At 32.6% G+C, this 13,067-nt stretch overlaps 1 protein-coding gene across 3 annotated transcripts in view; it reads right to left on the bottom strand.

The window, feature by feature from the left end:
- Positions 1–7,104: 7,104 nt before the first annotated feature.
- The window catches only part of GRIA2 (glutamate receptor, ionotropic, AMPA 2), a 107,717-nt gene continuing 101,754 nt past the window's right edge, over positions 7,105–13,067 (bottom strand). The window contains exon 17 of one of the 3 annotated variants that reach the window (XR_001145590.1): positions 7,105–9,077. The gene's annotated coding sequence lies outside the window, so the exon portion shown is untranslated. Of the gene's footprint in view, positions 9,078–10,614 lie in introns of those variants that run through there. The other 2 variants (XM_004685354.2, XM_004685353.2) reach the window with 2 other exon arrangements.

Raw genomic sequence — 13,067 nt, 5'->3', positions numbered from 1 at the left:
CTTTTTTAATAGCAGCTTTTAAAAAAAGATTTATTTATTTATGCATACAGAACTGGGGTGCAGGCCAGAGGCACAGGGCTGGTGAGAGGCTTCACCAGAGACAGACTGGGGAGCAGAACAGGCTGACTGATGAAGTACACTGCTGAAGGGAGCAGTGAGCGGGTCAGGAGAGGTCTGCCGTGCCATGTGGGTCACCTCTTGGGCTGGGATAGAACTCACTCTGATGTGGCTTTAGCTTCTTAGTGCTGCGCTTTAACCCACTGCGCCATCAAAAGGTTTTAAGGTTATGAGTAATGATATCTACCATAAAGTCAGTTCTACACTATTAATGATAGTTTTATCATAGTTTTCAATGAAGCTTCTTTCCAGTGTCTATAATAAAAGCAGGGAAGTAGAGCTGGGCTCTGATGGGCCATTCTGACCTGGGGAAGCAGAGGTCATGCCAGGCTCAGAGAGCATGGGTGGACAAACCTTTCTTTGTCCATCCTAAAATAGGGGAGAGGAGGTATCGAAAGTGGTATGAGTTCAAAGAAATTCAAAGAAATATGCCTCTCCTGCAGAAGGACAGAGAGTCTATATGAGTTATACCTGATGAAATTATCACTGGAATAAAAAAAAAAAATGAATGAAAGGATGATGAATGAATGAGTGAATGAGCTGTCTTAAAATCAAACAGCAACACTTTTTTAAAAAAATCACTTTAATAACTGATGCCTGTTTACTGATGTTCTAATTTCTATCTTATAAAGTCAATTCATTTAAGTTTTGCTTGTCAAATACAAGGAAGTCTCTCAGTTCTTTGGAAAATAAATTCCCCTAAAAGGCCAACCCTCACTAAGATAAAAGCCATAACCTAAACCATATGTGTTTTGAGGTATATTTTAACCTTAAGGTAAGGAGTTCAGGATATATGGTGATTGCTAAAATGTTATAAGGAGACCACCTTTAGCATAAGGAAATTCCTGTGTAGGCTAAAATAGCTTAGTAATGATGTCTTCAGGTGCTACTTTGGGAGGAATTTTTAGGCTGCAGTTAATTTCCCTTTCATTATCACTGTGAGTTTTTAGGAAAATATAATACAGGAGAAGATTGTAATGATTTGTGTTAAAATTGGACCCAAAATATCAGTAACGAATGAGATAAGTCCACTGCCATTATTGTGAAATTGTAATTTGGTTTCATGAATATAAATGCTGATCTAGAATTAGAAGCAAAAGAAATTACACTTACAAAGAAATGTCAATCAAAGAAGTAGACAATGATTTATAAAAAATGATATTCAGAGAAATGTTATTAATAATACAATAATTTTAGAAATAGCCTAGTGATAGGAAAATAGTTCTGTAAATGTATTCACCCATAAGCTTTTAAAATAATGTTTTAAGGACTAATGCTATAAGGAAACTTTCATGTTTCGCCCTGACAGTTTACCATTCAAAGTATCATAGAGTGAGCTTCTTTCCTTACATAGGGCCCTGTGTTTTGTACTGTAATTACTATGGCATATAATCTTTACCACTATGGGAAATAGGTACCATTATTATCAGTGTTTTCCCAATGTGTTCAGAGTATAGAGATGAAATGTTTTTTAAACTAACAAGGACTAGGTGGTAGAACACCTGTTTGACTTGAACCTGGTCTACCTGCTCCCAAAAGCCTTGCTCTTAACCATGACACTTAGAATTGTTGTAAATACTCAAATGAACTATCTTCAGACTATTGAATTTCACTTTTTTATTTCTTTCATATTAATGTGACGCAAACAGACACCCGAAACCTGTGTCATTATATCCAGAAAATGAGACAAGTCTCTAGTTATAATTCTGATAGATTTGGAAATGTGCATCCTGGTTTTTCATTAACATAGTAAATTATACATTTGCAGAACTCTGTTTCAGTAAGCAGATACCATTTTTAAGTAAAGCTATCTTGAATCTTTTAGTTGTACATTGACTTGTTTGTCCCTTGTCTTAGTACTCATTGAAAAATGAAACACCTTAATCAACATGCATATGCATTTATTTTCCATATTTCTCTATAGAGTTCAAAGAGGAAGTCTTTACTTCTTTCCTTAGGCAACCAACTTTAGTTGGTTCATTCTAACTGGCACCCACTATGGGAATTCTGTAACTTCTGTGAAAAGTCTGGGATAGGACAGAATACCTCTGGTTTTCTTCCAAACCCAGTAGCTGTATTTTCTCGTTCATCTTTACTGATTCCTTCCCAGATCTCTACTTACAAACATTACTGTGTCAAAGACTCAGCAGTGATCTTCTGGGGTGATATTTTATTCCTACAACTTTAATATAGTCACCAGGTTGATGCCCCTGAAATCTTGTATCTCAATATGTACCTATCTCAATGTCCACTTGGTAGTCTCACTTGTGATCTAGTTATTTTGATTTTATGCCCCATTCAATAAGCAAATCCATCATTGAAGCATTAAATGAAAAAGACTGCTTCTATTCCCTCTCATCATTCACTCCCTTGTTAAGCTTATGCCATCTCATGTAGTCCACATCCTTGAGATTTTATTGACAAAGTGTATACCTAATTCATTCATTTCTCACCATTGTAAGGTGCTGTCACTCACCAGGATGTTCAGTGTAGCTTCTTAAGGGACTGACTGCTTTGCTTGTCTTCAGTGTTGACTATCAGCTTTGCCGGTTTCAGCCACAAGCTCAGTCATTCACTGTGTAGTACCAAGTGTGAGCACAGGAGTCATGTGACTTCTGGATCTATGTTCTCCTTTGTTAAACAAGGGAAATATTATAATATAACTTGGAAATTTGATTCAAGGATGCTAGAAGAGACTCAAGATAAAAGGCTTGGCAATATTGGCACATAAAGAGCACTAATTAGGAATAGTTATCATTTTTTGAATCAAAAAATTTGATCATATCTCTATTATATCTCTTCTTGCTCCATGTTTTTCCACTACTATTTACCACTTGAATAAAGCCCACACATCAACCCAAAACAATAAATGATTTAGGCGACTGGTGTACCTGGCCCCATTTCTAATGGAGCCTCTCAGCCTACTGTGTTCAAGCCACTTGATTTCCCAGTGTTCCCTGAATTTTCTGAGCCACTTCTGAGCCAAGCCACTCAGACCTTGGCCAAACTTTATTTCATAGATGTTTTTACCCAAATGTTAGCCACATTTCATGGTGACCTGCCTTTCCTGAACACTCCACACTATCATAGTAACATCTTTTAGCCTCTATCTCTATTTTGTTTCACAATCACACTTTTCATGACCAGATATGTATATATTTTTCCATTAATTTACTGCCAGATCCCCTTAAAGTGAATAATCTCCATGATAATACCTATTTCATCAAAAATTTTGTTCACCTCCATATTTGCAGTAATTGAGATGATGCTTTTTTATAACTGGTGTGCAATGAATATTGAGTGAATGATTGCATCTGTGTATTATAATTATCTTTTCACATGTTTTTTTACCCCAGTTGGCACAAATCTCCCTGTTTTCATTGTTTGATGTGTAATGAGCACTTAGAAAATATTTGTGAGTAATCATTTATTAAGGAGTAAGTGAGCATAGCAGATGAGAAAAGTATTTCCATGGAAGATAAAATTAAGGAAAATATGATGTAGCTGTAACTCCTTACACCTGGAAAGCCAAATATTTAACTTATAGAGTATCTAATCTCCTTATTTTCTCCTTTGCTTATTTTTTAAATTAAGTACAGGTTTAATACTACAAATATGGATAATTAATTGCATTGTAGAATAGCTGGTACATATGAAGCCTAAAAAAAAAAAACAGATTCAATTATTAAAAGCCAGTTATATTTTGAGCAGTTATGCCAAACTCAATAGCTTCAGTTCAACATGTAAAGATGCCCTCGACTTTGAACATGGGTACGTCTTTTCTCATAGATTATGATGGCCTTTATTCTGATTTCCAATGTCAAAAAGAATTAACGTTGGAGAGAACAGATAGAGGACATGTGACTGAAGAAGGCACTGTAGTAGCTAGTAAAGGGCTTGAGAAACAGTCTGTAAGATCAGAAAATTCTTAATAAATGATCAAGTTTTCTTAATTATGTTTTAAAACATTTCTTATGGGAATTTTCTAGACACTTTTCAAGTTCTCTTAATTACTTTGGTTTTAAAATGTTTGTCATAGGAATTTTCTACACACTTATCGCAGAGCTTATATTGTCAGAAATATATCTCATTTGAAATTCTCTTTTAAAAACCTAACTTGAAAGACAGTAGAAATTACCTCTGGTCAAAATTTTGAGTACTTTAAATACTGAAAGATAGTGTCTAATTCCATTTGATCTTTTCTAAAAACTAAGTGGGGACATTCACTGAAGAGAAGAGCTTCAAGCTCGTCTAGTGTAAAAAATCTGTTCCCAAGTAAACAAAACAAGGCATTTGAGAAGCACATGCAGAAGTCATTTTCTTGCCTGTACATGAAAGTGAGGGCAAGCTTTAAACACCCAGTTCACTAACAGGATAGAAAAACAGTATAAGACTGATCAGAGGCAAATGTCCACAAGCCTGTCTCTCACATTTCTGCGTTTGATACTTCCTAGCTTCTAGAATGTGAGCATGTTCCCTAACATACTCTTGTCACATGTTAAATGACTCCCATCTAATATGATCACTGTAAGTAGCAAGTGAATCGCACCTTCGTCTACTGGAACACCCTATTCTAGAAAGGAAGCCACATGTGTGGCTACTAAATGAAATATTTCAGGAACTGTAAAGAGGGTGGAGGGTGTTGCAAAAGCTTATAAATCAGAGAAAGATCATTCCAGAGACTGGGGATGCTTGATGTTGAACTTTATCTCCATTTTCTTGTTTCTTGTTTCAAATGTGGCAAAACAAAAGCTGTCATTAATGTGATGTACTCTTCAGATGGTGGGTTAGCAATTCTCGGTTATTATTGGAATTAGTCTGGAATTCACCATGGTGTAATTCCAGACTAAGAGAATTATTCCTGTAGTCTTAAATACTACACTTAGTATCACTCCTTGGGGAATTCACTAAATACCCTTTCTCTCCTTCATTCTTTTTACACAGATATTTTCCATTGATGATTGAGTGCTTGTTCTGGATCTCTGCTATGGCCATCTGTCTTTCTGTTGAGCAAGTCCAACCCTTAGCTTATGTTTCTATAGAGAGCAAACTTTTGTCACATGACATTGAATGGTGACCTGTATCTTTCCCTGTGAGTGTTACACGTGCTGATTCTGAGATCATCATACCAGATAACAAATCTGCCTTTATCTGTTATTAGCGATATGACTTTGAACAAATTCTTCAACTTCTCTGTGCCTTTGTACATCAGATTCTTTATTTGTTAAATGAGCATTATAATAATAATACATACATACTCTGTAGTGTGACATCTCGTACGTATCTTTGCATTGTATGTTATTATTACTTTGAAGATGTCTTAAGTACCCAAAGATTAATCAATATATTTATTACCTGCCTGCAAGAAGCTCACTCTACAGTAAAGGAAATAGAATATTTAAGCACATCTCTGAAAATAGAAAGTTGATATTATATGAGAAAAAATTCTACTAGGTACATAATTTTAACAAATTGTACCTGGCCAGCTTTGCTTGGGGTCTGATGAGGTATGGGAGGTCAGATTAGGTGTTACAAGAAAGGAAATATTTACAGCTACTTGAGAGATTACTAATTTTCATTAAATTATGTACAGAAATGATTTTTGTAGAACCTGATTAAGAAGGAAAAGAAATAAGAGAGCAAAACAATCATCTGGTGGAAGCCTGTGATGAGGGCTGGATGATTGAGTGAGGAACATTATCAAAGCAAAGGTGAAAGAGAGAAAGTGAAAATAGTAAATCATGCATATTGTGAGGCATAAATTGTTATATTTTATGCCTGCGAAAACATTTTCTGGCTTTGTTTGCCATTTTATTGGGAGTGACAACATGGTAATAGGAATAAAATGATGAGTGAATAATGAATATAAACCCAAGGAACTAATATGAAAATGCTTCAAAATTTGCATATTGTTATACTTCATTCTCTATGAAGTTTCATATAAACTAAAATCCAAAAACTCTTTTATAAGCAAATAGAGCAAAAACTCACTCTATAAACATGTTAATTATTATTATAATGCTCAATCTATAATCTTAACAATTCTTCAAAAGTTTGTTTACAAACTTTCTTACTTTCTAAAAGCAGCTTATGATAATTTGGTTTGTATTAATAAGTCCATCTTCTCCCAAATGCTTTTAGGACATTAAGTAAGCAGAGGTGGGCCTAGTATTTTTTATCAGTTGTTAGATTGAATAATTATATTTTTCTCATCAATATTTAAGTCATCAAGAAATGTAAAGATAAAGCAAAGTGTTCTTCCTGACAGAGCTTGCCTATTTTTCTAATATATGCTTGTCTGTCTGAGAATGAAAACAACCTTGACTGAGGAAGGGTAGGGGGATAAAAGGACTGGAATAGGAAACCAGCCTGGCTAGAATGCTGTCTAGTCCTTCGCAGACTCTCACTGGTGAGTGACTCACCAGCTGGCTTGATCTATCACGGTGGCCCTGAGAGTGTGGCTGTCCTGGGGCCCATCACAACACTTTTAAAGTTATATTGATAACTAATTATCTTTTGATGCTGGAAGCTCTTATTCAGATACATGGGGTTATGTACTTTTTTCCTATATGCAGAAAATCTTCCCAGATATTAAAGCATAATTTTAGTTCCTATACATCATTGGGTGCTTTTTGTTTGTTTTAATGAAGAAAAACTAAGATGAGGCACAGTGTGACTATGACTCAAAATATCCTAGTTGTGTGGCAATGCTGTCATCACTGATGACAAAGTACAAGCCTTGGAGTTCAATTTTAAAGAATCATACACTTTGAGAATATATTTTAAGTAAAAATATAGCATAGCATAATTTGACTTTTATGTGTCCTACCTGAATCATTGATTACTTCTCTTGAATATTACCCTTCATACCTCCATAGTAATTTACTCTAGTTTAGTCAGTATTTTGAGTTAAAATCTCAGAAGGCATGTCAACAATGTTATAAATAATTAACAGAATAAATGCTACCGAGGATGTGAAATATTTTTAATGCACACATGAACATACACACACACAAAAGCACAAACAACAAAATGAATAAAGACATGTTTCTCTCTTTAACACAGAGCTGACAAGAAAATGCACATAGAACAAAGTTGAAAAGCTTTTAACATACAGACTAAATATAGTTATAACTCTAAGAATGCATTTGATTAAAAGTTATTCCCAAATAAAGATGATAGCTATATACTGATTATCCACATTAATCCTTGCTAAGAACTAAGGCACATATTTGCAAGAAAGATGTGTAAAGATTGATAAGTTGTCTATGATTGGAATAGCATAAAATTAGCTGTTACATGTGATTGTAATTCATGACTTAGGCTTCAATAAAACGGTTCTTTGCTCTGTTGAGATAACAATCCACATAGAGTCTAATTTAGGGAGGGACTGAAGTAGAGAAGGAAAAGAGGAATGGATGCAGGAAAAAAGGGTGAAGGGAGAGAGGGAGGGAGAGAAAAGGCATAGGCAAACAAAAGTATATAGTTCATTGTACTACAAAAGTCTATCTTCATAAGTATTTTAAGAATCTTGCAAATTGTGGGCTAATTTCCTTTTGAATATGTAAATATTTTCATAAATGTGTTTTTAGATATGAATTTAATACATCCAAGTGTTTGAAAATTTAATAAGCAGACGATTTTTCATAACACAAAATCCTTGATCATAAGCTGCTGGTAAGATAAGATCATTTTTACATGGAAAACTTCTAGATTGTATTACAAGAAGCCAAATAAAAATAAATTCAGAATATGAATAAATTCATTAAAAATTGATTTTTTGTTCTGATTCCTACCAATTTGGACTTCATTACTAGTTAATAGTAGATGACATTTAATTTAAAATGGTTTTAAATCACAAATTCCTAAAGGGAAAATACATTTTTGGTATAAGAAATCCAACAAAAGTACAAATGCCTCCAAACTTTTTCCATTGAAATAAAAGACCTTCATTGTGGCTTAATATAATTGCTTAAATAAAAGTGAAAAAAATAAAATTTATTATAGCCATTTTTCATGAATAAATTCTCAATTGGCTGGGTCATACATGAGAAATGACCAGCTGGTTTTAAAGTGTATAATTTTTTTGTTTTTGTTTTAATTTTGTAAGATGCTCTTTAGCTGCTGACCAAAAATATGTTGAAAGTTATTTGAATTAAATGTTTTAAAAGAATTCCAGATATATGTAAGCATGCAAATAAGAATGATTTAGAATGACCACACTGTATTATTTGTTAATAGATTTCATTTGATTCTTTGACATTAGAGAGAAAAGTATTGATTGGAAGCCAATTAAATTTATGGGCTAGCAATTTACAGAATTTTTAATAGAGAGAGGAAAATGTGAAACTGTCTTTAAGATAATTGTTGGTGAATGTTATTGGATCTCTGTTCTAAACAACTTGAAATGAGTTGTTGAACAGAAAATTCAACTCTTCATTGTTCCAACTACCTATAAACTCATTGTTTCTAGGAGAATGGGATCATTGGTTACACTCTTGAAAGAAAATTTAATACTTAATCCTCAGAAAAGAGGTTTACAATGTAGCCCTTACATTCAGTTTATATATATTCAAAATACATTCAATTAACATGTTAGATGGAATGAATGAATTAAAGTTTAGGATACAATTGCTTTTCCAATGTTTTGTGATGATGAAGCAAATTTGGAAGTAAATACCAAAAGTTTTTCTATACCGAGTAGCGCTGTAATACATGAACTCATTTCTGGAAACCGATTTTTAATGAAGAGACAGTGTTGCATTATGTGTAAATATTTCTTTTCCTCATTCCCATGAGACAGTCCTAGTATCCACATGCTCCAGTTGAGAAGACAGAGACAAAGGGAGGCGTGAAACAAGTGAGAGATAAAGCTAGAATCCTGGTTTTGACTCCCTCCCAAGTGCTTAATCCACTCCCCCACATTCCAATTTACAATAAAATGAAATTGGCACATTAACCTGAAAGGAAAAAAAAGAAAGAAAAATGACCAAATTCATTCTGTGAATTCAGGCATATCCAATGAAGCAACAGTGAGTTTAAGCATATCTGGAAAGGAATTTGGCTCTAAAATAGCAAACCTGACTTATACCTAGTGGGAAAAAAAAGTAGTCTACAAGTGCTTGAGAGGGGAATTAAAATAGATAATTGGCTTGTATTCATAGTAAAGTGACTTTAAAAATGAAATCTGATGAGCAAACATATTTAAAACAGAGTTCTTTCTTCCTGCTTTATTAAAGAAACTTCCATTTCCTACATGGTGGAGCTCTTTAAGTACTTAAAGAATGAGAGCAAATTTGCCATGATTGGATCAGAATAGGTGAATGATGCAGAAATTAAGCTTAGCAGGAATTTTTTTATTTCACTTGAGAAATTCTTAGTCATTTATTGCTGTTATTAAGAAGACACTGAAACTCAGTACTGTTTGACAAAACTACATTCCAAGCACCTTCAAATCAAAAATCTCTCGGAAAGACAAGCCAGAAATAGATGGGGATTAAAGCAAAATAGCAAGATGAATGAAACTGAAGAACTTTATATCAATTGAAATATATGGAAAATGCCAGTTGTACTTAAGAGCAGGAAGAAAATGTAAAATGGTAAAGTAAGAAGGAAATGAATAGAGATAAGATACAAAAACATGTACACAAATTGTTACATCCAGATTTACTCTAGGCCCTTTCCCCTTTCATAAGATTTTAGGTTATTAGTATGAGTCTCTGTGCTGAATGTCATCATGTTTATACAAATATGTTTGAAACATTACATACTAAGAGTAGTTATGTGTTCTCTATAAGATGTGGTTGCTTTAAAATACAGAAACTTTATATATATATATATATATATATGATTTATTGGTTAGTACCTAATAGAATTTCAGCGTTGTATTCTAACCAAAGTAAACCATTAAGAGAATTAACCTTTCCTTTTAAAAAAATCTGATACAACTTTCACAAACCATACAATACATCCCCAAAATCTCACTCAGAATGTCATTTTAATTCCTTTATACTTACCCAACTTTTATGTTACTAATCAAAAATAAGTCAATTTAAGAATGAGAAACCCACAAATAGATTTACCCTACCTTTAAACAGGTATTTACATCGCTCTTCTATTTCCTTTAATGAGCTTATTGAGTATTCATAAAATTTTTGTAACTTAACTCTCCAAAGTTCATAACACATTAACAAACCATATACTACCAGCTAAAATTAATAATGTCAATATCATGAAGCTAATTAAATAAAACTAATTCAATCAAAGCACCTACTTGTTTCATTTGGAAAATATGGGTTATTAGCCTAAATTACACTTTATTTTTCATAAAAAACTAATCTCAAAAGTGTAATGTATAGTAAGTTCTATCCACACGAAAACACACTTAAATAGCTTGACATATATATCACAATGGTGATACCTCAGTTGTTGTTTTGTTTTTAATTTATCAGACTTAATAACTATATATAAAGGGATAAGAAACAGAAAAAAAAGAACAGGGGAAATTGTTTTGTATTCCAATTATTTTTAGCTAGTCATTTAAAAATACTCGTGTCTAGTTGTATTACTATCAGCCAGTAAGATTATTTTGTGCAGTTTTTCTTAGTTGTTCAGTTTGTTATCATGACCAACAATTTGATGTGTTATCAAAATATTTAGAGTATTTGAGAGGGGAAAGTCAAAATTACTGCATTGATATATTCATCCATTAAAAGTTGAACATATTAACCCCCCACTGAATTATAGAAAGGAAATTTTAATATGTGATTTTGAAGAACTGAAATGTCTTAATTTTAGAACATTCCTAAAAGAACTGCATACATATTACACAATCACCTTTGTAAGAAGCCTGAATCAAAAAGGGCAAAGTTTTAGAGAAATTATTTTTTGAAACATGAGCTTAGAGTCCTTATATTTTGTGGAATTTGTAATGCAAATCACCTTTTCTCCTTTTAATATGTCTAACTGCAACTGAACTGAAAAACAACCAGGGCAATGGCTGATGAGAGGAATACATGACATTTTAGCAAGTGTGTATCTGCCATAAATTAAAATTGTATCACTAGTCATCATATTTCCACACATGCCCAAAGCATGAATGATGGCAGGATTGGAATATCAAAAATATCAATCATTTTAATTTAAAAGGAAGTTATATGTGTTCTCTTATTTTTGTACCGAGCTGCTACAAGAAATGTGTACTTATATACCTTTTTAGTAGGAAGAGTTGAATTTGCTTGGGAATAAATTTAAATACACTTCTTGACTTCTGATCATTATTTTGAGGAACTAGTAAATAAAAAAATAATAAAGATCTTTGCCTTTTGTAAGAACATGTTTATGTATGATTGAAGATTTTACAACACTCCGAAAAAAAGCCATCCGATGTTAGATTTAAAAATAAAATCAAAAGCATTTTCTGACATAGTACACATGAAAAATTGGAAATCCCAATATCTTCAATAGAAGTTGTAGAAAGTGTATGTCTCCTTGGAGTTTGACACCCACTTAACACAGCAGAAAATAAGGTACTATACTGTAAACAAAAAGTACAGTAAAGGACAGTTGTAAATTTACATAAGAATAGTTCATAAACATTTTGGTCTTTCCATAACAGTTTTTATATAAAATGAATAAAAAAACCTTTAGACAGCTGTCATCACTCTTGTTTAACCACTTTTCACTTATATGCACACAGACATATTTATATAGCAATATATTGATGCACCGTTACATGGATATTAAACTATAATTACTGCTTGTAACTTGGATGTGCATTATCCAATCAACATTATCCATAGTTGAAATACTCTTACATTATGTATTCTTGTCATGTTGTATCTATAAAAACATGAAAATATAACTTTACATTATTTCAATTATTTACATTAGTTCAAGCTTGACAAAGAAAATTTGAGAAGCTACAACTTTTAGAAGAGGAGGCCCAGAGGTACAATAAATAACACTGATTGTATATTGTCACGTTATTCATTTTTAAAAACTCATTTAAGTACAATATGGAAACAATTAGTCTGCAATTTGGTCATTCTAGCATTTATTATTAAAACTGAAAATGCACCTCCAACATTCCAGATGAGGAGAAATGCACTAAAATTATATTGTATTATCTTGGAGTTTGTGGTTAAGGGGCAGCTAAAGATTATCATGATACCACAAATCACCATATCCAATGAAAGTGGATGCGGTTAAAGCCTACAGCTCTCGTTCCCTTTTGTGAAATAAAATGGGAGTATTTTCAAAGCACTTTGTAAATTACCAAGTGCTTCATACAAAGACTTGCTTGCAGAAATAACAATATTAAATATTAAAAATGAATGTGGATTTAATAAATGCTTAAAACCCTAAGGTAATTTTATTTTTAAGGAGCTGTAATGGAAATAAACTCTGTTCATGCTCCTTTATTTTGTAACTAGATAAATGTTTGCTCTTAAATCAAAAGGTATGGCAATGTCTTATCCACAGTGGGTACATTAAAATAATCATTCCATCATCAGAATAAGTATAAAAACAATACATTAGGGTCATTTTATTGATGGTAATGGGAAAAGTTATGTAGTAGGTGATCCAAAAGTGCTCAAAGGTTTCAGAACAGATAAAATCTGTGATAGCTTTAATAATTTCAAACCCAGATTTTTTATTTAGTTTATGGAAATTCATCAATGATTAACTATTCAAAAAACTACTTTCAAGGCATTTCTAACTTTGTTTACAACTAATACTTTTCTTCTGTAAGCTCAGACACTTTAAAGTGGAACCTCACATATTCTGATTTTTTTAATATTAGTTTTGAAAATCTATTAGCATTTATCTACATAGATTAAATGCCTTATGTTAAATATGTATAGATAGTAAGACATACTTTAAAACAAAGGTTAATATACTGTTTGGAGTGAAGCTCATACTTTAAAATAGGGGGCAATTGTCTCTGG

Source organism: Condylura cristata, unplaced genomic scaffold, assembly GCF_000260355.1.
Source record: "Condylura cristata isolate star-nosed mole 26May11 unplaced genomic scaffold, ConCri1.0 scaffold00018, whole genome shotgun sequence".
NCBI classification, from domain to species: domain Eukaryota; kingdom Metazoa; phylum Chordata; class Mammalia; order Eulipotyphla; family Talpidae; genus Condylura; species Condylura cristata.
The sequence above is the reverse complement of the archived record's forward strand: the minus strand, read 5'-3'. Positions and strand labels throughout refer to the sequence as shown.